This window comes from Fulmarus glacialis, unplaced genomic scaffold (assembly GCF_000690835.1).
Source record: "Fulmarus glacialis isolate BGI_N327 unplaced genomic scaffold, ASM69083v1 scaffold18291, whole genome shotgun sequence".
NCBI lineage: Eukaryota > Metazoa > Chordata > Aves > Procellariiformes > Procellariidae > Fulmarus > Fulmarus glacialis.
In genome coordinates this window covers 22,780-35,904 of record NW_009194890.1, presented here as the reverse complement: position 1 = coordinate 35,904, position 13,125 = coordinate 22,780, and the positions used below count along the sequence as shown (strand labels likewise).

General features: G+C 42.7%; 1 protein-coding gene across 1 annotated transcript in view; it reads left to right on the top strand.

Moving 5' to 3' along the window:
• The window catches only part of FBLN5 (fibulin 5), a gene marked incomplete at its 3' end in the record, with an annotated part of 44,656 nt that overhangs the window by 9,776 nt on the left and 21,755 nt on the right, over positions 1-13,125 (top strand). The gene's annotated exons all lie outside the window — the stretch shown is intronic.

The following is a 13,125-nucleotide window of genomic DNA, read 5'->3' as shown; positions in this document are numbered from 1 at the left end:
CCCCGCCCCCGCTTTGCTAGAGCTGACAGAAACACAGGAAGGCTGTGAGAGGGTCGCTCTGGCCTGGCCTGGCATCTGGCCTGCCTGCCAAGGCTCCACGTTCCCTGGCTCTCAGAGGAATGTGCACCCCGGGTGGTTCAAATAACATTCCCCCTCGTGGGGGCTGATATATTCCAACACAGCAAAAAAAGAAATATAAGGCATTCTTCTCCCTTTCAAGCTTTTTTGGCCTTATCCTTTCTGGCCTGGATGGTCATAGACAGGGGTTAGGTGTCCACGTTCCTTCCCCATCCTGTTCACCACTCAGTCTTAACAAGACTCTTTTATCTCCAGATATCGTCCTTTGTGAAAACAAAACCTTTCCTGGCACAAGTGCCTCTCAAAGACATCTGTCAGTGACCGTTTTGCCCACTCCATTGTCCTCTGCATGGTGCAGAAGTAGCTGCAGCCATTTGTGGCAACAGGCAGAGAAATATTTTAATGATAATTACTTTTTAATTCTTCTGTGGGTTTGATTCCTGATACATGGTATTTTTACTCCTGGAGTTGCTGAATGCTTTATATCTTATATGTATAAATGTACTGTGTTTTCAACAGCACGAAGTCTGTGTAAACTCCTTCCAAAGCAGGTTGGGAATGATTTATAACCACAATTAACGCTGGAATAAAAGACCACATACAGGAAAAAGCAAAGAACATCTAGCGCAAGAGCCCTGCTTGAACTGTTTGTCTTCTAACGTTACTTCTCTATAAATAGAGAATGGTTAGTCATAATAATTACTTTTTGTTCAAGGAACTTGGTCTAGTAACTGTTGGCAAGATTAAACTGGAGCGAGGGCCCATGTTCTTGCATTATACATTCGTAAGGTGAGAGCTCTTTCCAATTTCCCTTTGCTCCACCTTGCTGTTTCCTGATTTACAATGATCTTTAAAACATGCCTCAAACACAGATCCTTCTGGGCATTGTGGAAAGAACTGTAATGGGTGGGCTCTTATTTTTGCTTTCTCTCCCACTAATGCATGTGCACAACGTGAGGAGATGATGGGGGTGGGGAGGCATCTAAAAGGGTTGAATGGAGGGATCAGAGAAAGCAGACCGCAAAGACAGAGAAGTAGATGTTAGGAAAGGTGTAAGCATAAGGCAAGATGAATATGACCTAGAGACAGAAAGAAGTGAGGAGACCAGAAGAGTTAACAAAAAAAAAAAAAAGGCATCATCTTTATTTTTAAAACAAAAGCTAAAAGGAAGAAGCACGAAAACAGAGGGAAATGGAAGGATGCTCTTTCCAAGCGTAAGAGAGAATTGTTCTTCAAGGCAATTGTTCATCTGTGGAGTAGTCATTGCTTCAGCTTTCTTCATTTCTCAAAGACTGCCAGGACCTCCTACATTCCCCACCTACAGGTCCCCAGTCCTACGTTCGTGGAGTGAAACTCCTTCCTTCAAAACATTACCTTTGCACAGATGGGTTTTAGATCATTATCATTTATATTGCAAGCATACCCACATCCAAGCCTGCAGTTGTACTGACCTGCCCTGTGTGCAACCTCGTTAAGAACAGCCTATGCGTAGATGAGTTTTCAAGCAAAATAAAGGAACCAGATGTGTGTGTCTGGGGAGAGGGGAGGGAAATGAAGATACAGGGAACCGAAAGGAGGTGCCCAGGTCTTGCGGCAGGGCCGTGGCTGTGCTGGGGATAGAGCCCAGAATTCCTTACCCAATGGCTTAGCCACTACTCCAGGCTGCCTCCTAATAGTGACTTTTCTAGTGACCTCTCCGGGCATATAGAAACAGGAGGAAGAAAAGGAGGGAAATGCAGCAGGGAGATTATGCCCTGGAAGGGGCTGCGTAAAGCAAAACCAAAAGGAATCCACTCCTGCCGTTGCCTTTTTTAACCCTATTTGGTTCAGCTCTGTGTCTTTCCCTTCTCCCTTTCTCCCTTGGTCTGTGAGACAATCTCTTTTGCTATTCTAGAGGGCCAGTTCCCGAAGGCTATGCATGGTCCCTGTTAGGGCAGCATGTTTGAATTAACTAGAAAAAAAAAGAAAGATTGCATGAGAACAGGTTCTGCAAGAGGTTCAGGGCAGCCCCCTGAAAGGATATGTAATCGATGACGACTCCTGATTAAATTAAGGGCCATGATGTGTAGCCTTTATTCGTAAGATGGTTTTCCTGTTGGGTTTTGTATGGGGAAATATAAATTTGGACCTCATGCTGCCGTAGCAACAGAAAAGTTGCCTCTGAAACATCTCAAGAAGAAGCTATAGATGGTGGCTAAGGCTTGGGTTGGAGGATTTTGCATTCAGTTCCTGACTTTGCCATAGATAAACGTGCTGGATATTTTGGGGCTTCAGATCATTCTGTGTAAACTGAAGTAATAATTCAACTTCAAGATTGTACCAAGGATAATTTCACAAGTAGATGATAGGTGCTGAGACAAGTCCCTGACAAGTATCATGTAAAAATATGTAAACAGGAGAAAAAAGGCCCAGTTTAATAATCCTACAACAGTGAAGCTCAAAGTGAGACATGTGGAACTTATTTACCTCCCTAGTGCACTAAACTGGTTGGAAATCACTGGGCACTTTTGTCTACGTTTCTGCATAGATCAGAGGAGAGGGGAAGTCCCAGAACTTTATCAGTATCTCCCATTTACTTCAGGAATACCTGTGCTACAAAAGCTTTCAGTGGTTATTTGATCCTGGAGTTTTCCTGTCACCATCTACTTATGCTGTGCTCATTTCATGTTTTAGCATAATTCAAGATGGCTGACCCTTGATTGTCTAATGTAATGAGACTAGACAAGCCAGGTAAAATAAAGACGTGAAAAATACAAATACATTAAGATAGAAGACCGTATGCCAGGGGACTAATGGAAGAAGGATCATTAATATCATAGAGTACAGACATACTTAACATAGCCCTGTCCCATTGGATAAACCCACATTGTACAGCTCCAGACAAACATGACTATAATTCTTTTGGGTCCGGACTCAGTGCTTCTGATCTCATGGCCTGATCAATTCACAACCCCAACTATCTTCATAAATGTAATCAAGACTTGACCATAAAATATTCATGGGCAAAAAAGTACATCTGAAAACACTCAGAGCTCCTTCCTCCCTCAGGAAACCATTGCACCAGCACAGAGGATGGCCTGAGACTGAGGAAAGGCAAGATTCAGCTAGTCCTTACAGTAGGGTCCATCATTAGGGTCATTCCTGCAGCAATTTGACCATCAATAAATGGGAATTTACCAAGGAGAATGAGGGTGGAAATGCTGCTTTTCACTGAAGTGAATCCAGGAGCTGGCTTGATAGAAAAGGTTGCTGTATGTATCTGTCTGTAGCAGGGTAAACTGAGCCTTCTGTGGCTTGGATTATTCCTTCCTTCATTCCTCGCTAAGTGCAGTGTGGGAGGAGTACGGTCTGGTGGTTAAAGCACAGGCGAGTGCTTCGTTTATTTGTGAAGCTTCTACTACTTACAAAGCAATGAGTAAAATTGAACCAAGAAATACAACATGCAAGCCAAGAAGGCTGGCATGTTATTAAGAAAACTGGCATCTCTGTGTACTGGAATGAAAAATAGCAGGCTCCTGGGTATGGCAAAGTGTAACAGTGAGTGCAAGTCCATCATTCTGCATGTCAGTGCCTTTCAAGCATCACTGACTGACTGTATTTACGTGTGATGATGTGAGAAGGGAAAATAAAATAAACACAACTACAGTATAGCCACAACTGAACTTGACTGAACTACAGTCATACTGGGTAAAGAGCTGGATAGTCAACTGGAGACCAAAAACTCTTAGACCTCTGATTACGGTCCCCATTGACTTTGGTGAAGATTTTAGGATCTTGGAGCAGAAGTTCTTGCAGTGAATTTATTAGGTTTAAGTTAATCTGTCTTGAGCCTAAGCCACTGACCATAAGTAGCTTATGGTCAGGGAGTTGGGTACCATATTTTCCTCCTGCCAGATTCCTGATACCATGATAAGGATTTCCTAGACATTTTGAGGGAAGAATAGACAGCTGGTCAGAAGATCACCTTATGATTAAAAACTGTGGCCACCAGGAGTGTTTGAATTTGCTTTCAATTTTACCTTGAGCTAAACTGATTCTGTCAGTGGAGGTGTCTTCACCTGCTTATTAGGGGTGATTAAAAGTTTTCTGGTTTCTTCTGTACTGAGGCTGGGAGCCAGGAGGGGCATACGGAGGGGGACAGCTGAATGAGAATGTGTCACGATACAAAACATAACTGGTTTGTATGCAGAGAAGGGGCATAAGCACAGAAGGAACAATGTCCATGTCTTGTTAGATGTGCAGGCCACAGTCCAGTCACAGGAAGGTTTAAATCTGTCTAGACTGTGACCTCTCTGTTTCATGATGTGTTTCAGTTTTCCCTCTTTCTTGGAATTGTATAATACTTTGGTATACAAGGTGGCAAGAACCCAGGAATCCCATCTCCCTTGTACTGAGTGTGCAAGGAAAGGAGGTTTAACTGATACTCTGGGGTTTGGTTGGTTTAATGGCCTCGGTTAAGCTTGGTCTCTGAATTGGGGGTTATTGGTCATTGGGCTCTGAGCCAGATAATACATAGACTTCAGTTGTCACCAAGAGCTAGTTGGCAGGAGGTTATATCTGACTCACTTCGGAGGAGTAGTAATTGTGCCCAGCCTGCCATATCCTCAGGTATGTGCTGGCCAGGGCAGGGCTCTCATCCCTGCTGTTAATCTCTGAACGATTCCTTAGGCTCACTGCTAACAGCGATTTGATATGTGGGGCTTTGCGGCCGCCTTGCCTTTATTATGTCTTACTTCCAGGGATTTCAGCAGTGCCAGATCACTTAAAGCCACTATGTACCGATTAGCTCTGTCTGCTCTGGAGCAGATTTTCCTTTGTGGGATAGCTGTCATGCAAGGCAGTCCCGCCAACTGACAATTACAGGGCTTAAAAGAAAATTAAGTCACTTAACGGTGCTGGAAGATTGACAGGCTTCATAAGTACCCTTCCCCGATTCATTGGCTCTGTGGCTTGTTCTGCTCTCATTTTCCTATGGGTGTTGGTTTTGGCTGTGGATGATAGTTCATGCCTAGCTTTCTGCTGGGACCCTCAGGGACTTCGGTTGCATGAGTGACACTTTCTCTACCTCCCTGTGTCATAACGTGCAGAGTTCAGTACGTGATAGAGTGTCTTTCCTTACCTGGAAGGCTTATTTATTTTCAGTGCCCTTCATAGCACCAGCATTCTGCTCAGGCCTATGTTAATTTTTGCATATATTTGCAGCACCCACAGTGCCTAGACATGGCAGTGTTCTCAATGACTTAAAAGTCACCATTTTTCTTGGCCTCTCCCTTATATTTTTTGGGTCTGCTTTGTTTCTTTTCACTTGGTTCCAGCCTGAAATTGGCCATGGTTATATGTCACAATCAAGATGTTAAGCCAAAACACATAGAAAATATGAATTGGCTCCTTTGCCAAAATAAATCAGCCAGATGGACCATATGTTTTGCCAGACTCTATAGGCAGAGGTAATGTGCTGGCATTGCTCTTTTGTCTTGTCCCTAAGACACCTGACCTGTGACAGAGCTGCCACGCAGAAATGGAAGAGCTGCCTGATGTTGTGTGGAGTTTAACATGCTCTGACCCCTTCATCTGCCAATTGACTCACTTCCCATTTTAGTACTTCAATGAGATGAGAGAATCTTTCAAAGAAAATAAAGCTACCAGAAGATGAATGGGAGTTACACATCACCAGCCCAGTTCAGGGGAGTAGTTTCAGTGTTCTGCCTCTTGGCTGGGATGTGCTGCCCGTTGGGGACGACAAGATGCGCTAAAGTCCTTCTTCAGTTTTAACACCAGCAAAACTCTCTCTGCTTTTAGTTCTTTTCAAACATAACTCATGGTTGCAGGTGCCCTGTGGTATGAGGCTACACTGCAATGTGAGAAGGACGGTCCAGATGATAGGGCAGTAGTATAGGTGACTGGACAGCTGAAATGAAGGGCTAGGTCCCCAAAGCTTGGTTAGGTCCCTTGCTTTCACTGACCTTCATCCTCAGTGGAAGTTCAGCATGTAAATGCCCATTGATCTGGCCTGCAGTCTTCGCCACAGGCTGCCAGTACGACCTCAGACCTCTTTGCTCAATATTGTTTTCAGAATTGACTACTTATCTGAGGAATCTCAATATCTGAGCAACCAGCTGGAAACCCTTGAGGGGGTCTAGGTTTTCAGGCAGAGGCATTCAGCACTTTCTGAAAGTCAGGATGTGTATGGTGCACCTGCAAGTGTGTATATACAAACTCAGGAAAATTTCCTTAGCTTTTCTACGGCTCAGCTCTACATCAATAACATGCCACTACAGTGAGATAAATCTGTTTTTGTTCCTGAGGCGTTCAGATATTGAAAACACAAGAAGTGCTTCAGCTAAACAGGGAGAGCCTAGGAGGAAGGGGAGAGGAGTGCATCATAAACTTGCAGGGTCTGAAAGAATCCATGATCTACTGCTTGGCCTGACACTAACTTTGTTGTTTTGTTTGGGTTTTGTTTTGTTTTGTTTTTCCACAAAAAGAAATAATTTTAATATCTGGTATTTTGAGCTTGTTTCCATTTTCTGATTTTTTTTTTGTGAAGTAAAATTCTTGTTTTCCAACCAGCCCCCTGAGTAAATGAAGCATCAGCTGGTGAGCTGGTAAATTGCTAGTTGGATCAAAGGCATTAACTGGTTTTGTGGTACAACCCCAACATATCTATAGGTGACACTGAATGGGAAGATTGTACAAACAGCAATACACAGAAGTCTAGAAAAGCTACAATTGTGGTCAGGAAATTAAGGGACTGGAAACCCAGCAGTAGACAAAAAGATAACCTAACACATGGCCATCTGATGGAAGATGAACAGTGGAAGGCAGTGATGTCAAGAGCAGTGTAGCATGGGACAGTTTCTGGCTGCATTAGTAAGACTTCTCGTCCCAGAACAGAGAGGGAATAGTCCTTCAATATGTTCTGCTGGGAATGGATCCAGCCTACTGACATTAAGTGTAAGTACTTTACTACCAGATAAATGTAGATAAGTTTATGGAAATCTCAGTATAGAGCAACAGTAAATTGGGGGCATTATTGAGGCTGACTTTGATTAAAAGAGTTAAGTATATTGTAAAGCTTAAGGTAAGATGACAGCAATTGGAATTGTAAATATCAGAGAAGCAGAAGTTGTGTATGGTGGGTGGTACAAAAGGATTATTATTCCTGAATAGGGTACGATTTGCTGAAATGAAGGAAAATTACATTTAGACTGAACATAGTAAAGCCCTTTATGACAGTGCAGTGTATCAGGTTATACAAGAATACACTAGGTATGTTGTAGTGGAGAATAGCACAAAAAGCATCAGCAGAAGCATTTAAAAACTGCCTGGAACAATTGTTAGCAAGAAAGAGTCTTGCACAAGTTGGGGGTGGGATAGATGTTATCAGGTATCTTTAAGTTGCTGTACTTTTGAGTCCTTTGATGTATTTCCAGCTTTCAGTGTGCAGAGGCCCAAAAGAAACGTTTGCTTTATCTAATGCTGCAGAGAAAAGTTCATAGCGTGGGTAAGAGCCTCGACCCATTAAATAACAGTTATTGTTACTATGGTGGGGCAACGCAAAGCTGAGATAGCTTAAACGGGTAGCCTGACATCCCCTTTCCGAAGGAGGAATCTGGAGCAGTGCAGAGTCAGTTTGCCAGACTGCCACTCCTTACTCCTGGAGCAGGAACCGGGCCAGGGAGAGGAGATGTGGTCCGAAAGCTATAGCACACTGCTAATGTCCTGCTATCGCAACCCCTGTGGGGAATCCCAAACCAGGCATAGGCTGGAGCAGCCTTGGATCATGCTCATGTATTTCAAAGGCAGACTGCAGCAATATATAAAACACTTGCTGCCAGCAAATCACTAAGCACTGCATCTGGAACTTTAATTCAGAAGCAGATTGAAATTATTTTAATTAAAAGCAGGGCTGACTTTGTGATGGAATAGCCCAGAACTGTGCATTGACAGCTATCAGTTGGTTTCATGCAGTCATCCCAAAAGACTGTAGCATGCCAGCTTTAGGAAGGAGGGGTTCTTCCCCACTAAATCAGTGCTATTTGAAGATATGGTTTTGTAAAACCTGTATTATGTTATTCAGGTAGTACATTGCATTTTGGGACAAAACTCTCAGTGAAATCAGTGGGTGGTTTTTGGGGGCTTGGGGTTTGTTTTTTTTTTGCTTGCAACATGACAATTTGGCTCACTGACATTTTCAAGAGGTTTAACTAGTGGTAGATGAAAAATGGCATAAGAGAATAAGACTTTTTTTACAGGGTTATACATAAGACTTTCAACACTGCCTATGATTTTAATTGAAAAAAGTGAAAATTTTATCTCCATACTCCGCAGGCAATTTTGAAAACCAGAGTGTAGATTGGAGCCCAGAGAGCTATGGCATAGATGTGTCCTACATGGACTGGAGAATACCTCTAAATGTAATTAGCAGCTGACAATTTGCAGTATATCCATTAAGGGCCCAGCAGGTCATGTGCATTCTGAAGCTGATAAGGGATGTACATCGTCACAAGATACAAAATACCATCACATTTTGCTCCACCAAAATTTCAATCTGACTTCTCGAAGCTTGAGACATGAAAGCATTTCAGAAATACATGATCCATCCGTGGTTCATTCCCTTTGACCTGGGGAGGGACATGAAACGTTGAATTAAGCACTCTCTGCAGTATTCGATTGGAGATTATTAGAAAGACTACAAATTGTAAAATGCTAATCATGCTAAGGATTTGCTAGGCATGCTTCTGTGCTGGAGATTGTGCCTTCTAAAATGTGCCTGCTCTCTTGCATGACTGAGTATGACCAGAAACCTTGTGGTAATAAGGGGCTAATAAAGGAAAGTACTATGATAAAGGAAAAAATATAATTTAGCTTTTCACTAGAGCAGGCCCACATGATGGAAAATTCACTGGGATGTGCCTTCTGGAGAGTAAGAGCAGAAGTTTGCTCCAGGAATAATCACAGACACTAAATGTTCCTGCTGGTTGGAAACATTGCCTTTTTTGTTTATTTATTTACTACTTTTTTTTTTTAATTACCTAAACAGAACATGTTTTTTCAGGCCAGGCTACTTGGAATTGAATCATTTGGCTTGGGAATGCTCAATGTGAAAATGTGTCTTTCTGAGCTTTCCTGGGTACTGTGAGAGCTGGTGGAACTGCCTGTGACATTGGTAATATGACTGGCCACGTGTTCAGCCTTTAGCGCTAGTCGGCAATTTCTGAATTCTGGTGCAAAGAAGGTAGACTTCCTTGAAGCTTTGGGGACAAAAATGTGCAGATTTGTATGTGTGAGTAGGGCAGTACGGGTTCTAGCTGTGTTTGTAGAGCATCCAATGAAATAGTTCTCCCACCTCAACAGTCTCTAGTAAACTAAGCAGAGATTCACAAAATATTGCCGCTGTGATGAACCGCACTGATAACAAGGTTTACAACTAATCTGTATATACAAGCATTCTAAGTATTTTCTCTTAGCTACCTCCAGGAGAGAGTTCAGCATGCAGTGGATTCTTGTTGCCTTCACAGGCACCCAATTCTCCTAATCGTACTGATGCCCTGGCATAAGACAGACATGGGCATACTGAAGGGTATCCAGCAAAGGACCACCATGGTGGTTAGATGGTAGAAGCACATAACACACAAGGAAAGGTTGAGAGAACTGGCTTTACTCTGCCTTAAAAAGATGAGGCTGATGAGGGAGTAGTATTGCTGTCTTCAACTGTCTCATGTTTTGGAAGATGAAGCCAGATTCATCTCAGAGGCGCACATGGACAGGAACGGGCAAAAGTTGCAACATGGGAAATTCTTATTAGATATAAGGAGAAATGTTATCACTGTGAAGGTGGTCAAACACTGGAACAGAGGTTCATAAAGTCTGTGGCTGAAGGTTGTATCCTTGGAGAAATTCAAACCTCAGCTGGAGAAGGCCCTGAGCAACCTGACTGAATTGCCCCTGCTTTGAGTGGAGGCTTGGACCAGATGAATTCCAGAGGTCAACTCCAACATGCCTTGTGCAATGGCTCTGAGACTGCAGTGCCTGAAGTGCAGGAGTCTGTGTCTGATACTGGTTCTAGCCTTTAATTTATCTAAGACTCCCATAAAACGAAAGTGATATTCTCTTTGTCACATAGACTTTGAGTTTTAGCATTGATTTTAAAGTGCTGTAAGATCTTTGGATGGAAGCTGATATAGGGAAGTAGAAGCAATAATCAGAAGTGAAGGATTTTATTCTCAGCTTTTCAGTGAAGTGAATCTTGAGTTTCATGGAATTCAGTCGAGACCATCCAGATCAACACATCTATTTTATGCCAGGACCAGTACAGGGGAAGAAGATCTGCCCTTATCTCAATTGATTTATTGATTGACAGGCAGGGGCCAGGACTCCTGCAAGTGTTAGGTAACTTTTATTAGAAATTTTCTTTGCTGCAGATTCAGCCTCACATCTTGCCCTGCCTGGGAGTTTCACAACCACCCAGAACCTGTCGTGGTCCTGCTCAAAACTGGCAGTTCTTGGGGCTAAACGAAACACAACTTTCTGCCTCTAGAGGCTCAGCACGCCTGCTTTGAGGGCTTGTTATCTCAAGATTTCAAAATCTTGAAAGTTTCTGTCTTAATTTATGCATTAAAGGTAAATGAATGGGTTTTAAAACAGAGAGAGGGAGAGAGAGAGAAAGAGAAAGAAAGGGAAAAGGCCCTTTGAGATGAAACACCTCTTCTTCCAGGGAGCCATGAACTGAGAGTAAGGAGAGCAGGAGAATTGCCAGTAGACATCCACATCACACATTAATTGGAACAAAGTAAACCTCCCATAGCCACGCAGTTTTCATTTATCCAGGAAGGTTTGCAACCCAGTTGGCTGGCGGCAATTTTTGGAACATTGCAAGCAAATGTGGCTCAATCATTATAAAACAGTGAATGCCAAATCTGAGTTAAAGCCAGGTATTTGAGCAGGGATTATAGGCATTTTCCAATGATCACCACCACAGAAATAAATAAATAGATGGCTTGCTATGTATACGCTCAAAGGAGAATGCCCAACATGCATAGCTCTTTGCTCTTAAGAGTAATGAGGACACAGCTGTCTGAGCCTGGAAGCCAGTATTTGCAGAGGATAATTGTCAAGGATTTTTCTTCTCCACTGGCTTTTGTCCACTACCCATTCTTTGCTTACAAAAGAGCCCAAAAGGCCCTAACATTTATACAAGAATTACCTTGGCTTTGTGGTGCTTTCGAGATTGTTATAAAGCATGCTGACACATGGACAGATTTGAAACTCAGATGAAATATGAAAACCAATTTTCTCCCCTGATAAGCTCCCCAGTGCTCTCAGTGCCAAGCATAACACTCTCTTTGTAGTCAATCACGACAGCTCCTAGAGCAGCTGGCAAGGGTTGCTGCCATGGGCAGAGATCTGAAGCTCTCCCTTCCTCAGAAGGCCTCCTAACTCCCGCTGCCTGCAGAGCTTGTGGCTGCGCCTGGGCAGACTAGTGATGTGAGTGTTGAGTCATGTGTAACTGGTCAGCTCTACAGAGCAAATATAAAACTGCCCCACTCTCCAGACACAGGTTCTGCAAGCACCTTGGTGCAGCCAGGCTTTTTTCCCTGGTTTTATAGCTAGGTTCAGGGAATCAGGTCTTAGATTCCTGGAGAAAGACAAAGCACTGTAGTCTCTATTGCATGTGTGTTTGACTGACGCAGTTCAAGTGACATGAGGCAATCTACAGCCATGCCACCTCTGGCTGGAGACTCCTTGCATGCTCAAGCCAAGCAGCTTTGAATCCAGACCATTCCTGAATGAGATGCTGGCAATGATTGCTGAAGCTTTGTGAGAGATCAGTTAGTGATGAATCTCATATTACTATTCCAGTTCCCCATAATGGAGATCCCTTGTTCATACACATGCATGGGGTCCTCTTTTTTCATGTATATTAAAGATTTCAAGGTATCCTGTGAGAGTGACTAGAACATCCATGCTGAATTCTCTCTAGGAGTATGTACATATTGCACATCTAGAATCTCTCTTGTATTTTCAGGTCTCCAATACTTCACTCCCACAGTTGTTTGCACAACATGCTTGAGCAATGGTTAAAGCTTTTGTCATGTTGCACGTCCGAAGTGGCTGCATTTTAACGGAAGAAGCAACCCTTCCAATAAAAGTTTCTGTTATATCCTGCAGGTGGATATTTGCATCCCTTTGTTTTCATTGCGGCTTTACTTTCTGGATCCATTTGGATCAATTTCTTCTGCTGTATTAAAACTAGGGCTTCTCTTTACTAGTTATTGTGGTCTATTCACAGTCTCAGACCTCTTTAGCCTGCCAAAACACTTGGAAAAGGAGCTCTTAATGACTCAGTTAAAATGTACGGTCAAGAAGTTCGCTTATTAGAGGAAATGTAAACTGACCACCAATTGGCTAAACCAGCTGGCTGGACTATTTGTGCTAGTGATTTCTCAAAGCTCTCCAGGGAGCAAAAGTGGGAATAGCAGTTCTCATCTTTGAGTTCTCTCATGCTCTGTACCCTAACAGAAAAGTCTTTGAAAGAATTCGTTGGAGGAGAAGCCAATAGGATTTTACATACATGTTTAAAAGCTTTATAAATAGTGCTTTAAACTCCTATATTTTTAATATATTCCTTCTTACAGGGTTTTTTTAAACTATCCCCATAGACTTGCAGAGAAAATATAAAATTCAGCCATAGAAAATTCACTTTTTCAGTGTTAATGGTTCTACTCCTCTCCTGTGAAATTTTATAAGCCTTCTCTAGAGGTTCTTGCATGAGACTATTTCATACCATGCAAAGGGAGGGAAGTAAAGACTTTTTGCTAGAAGTATGTTTTAATTTCTTAGTGTGCATTTCCTGGCTCTGATTGCACATCTTTTTCGTTTCCATTGCAATAGAAAGTATCACTTGCATAACCTCCCAGCAGCTGGGAGTATTCTCAGTAAGTGGTCGGTGGCTCCTCTCACCACCCTATCAGCAGATCTCAGTGTAGCATATGATCATACAAAACAGGTAATTTTGAGAAATTGGTAGTACAACAGTAACGCTCC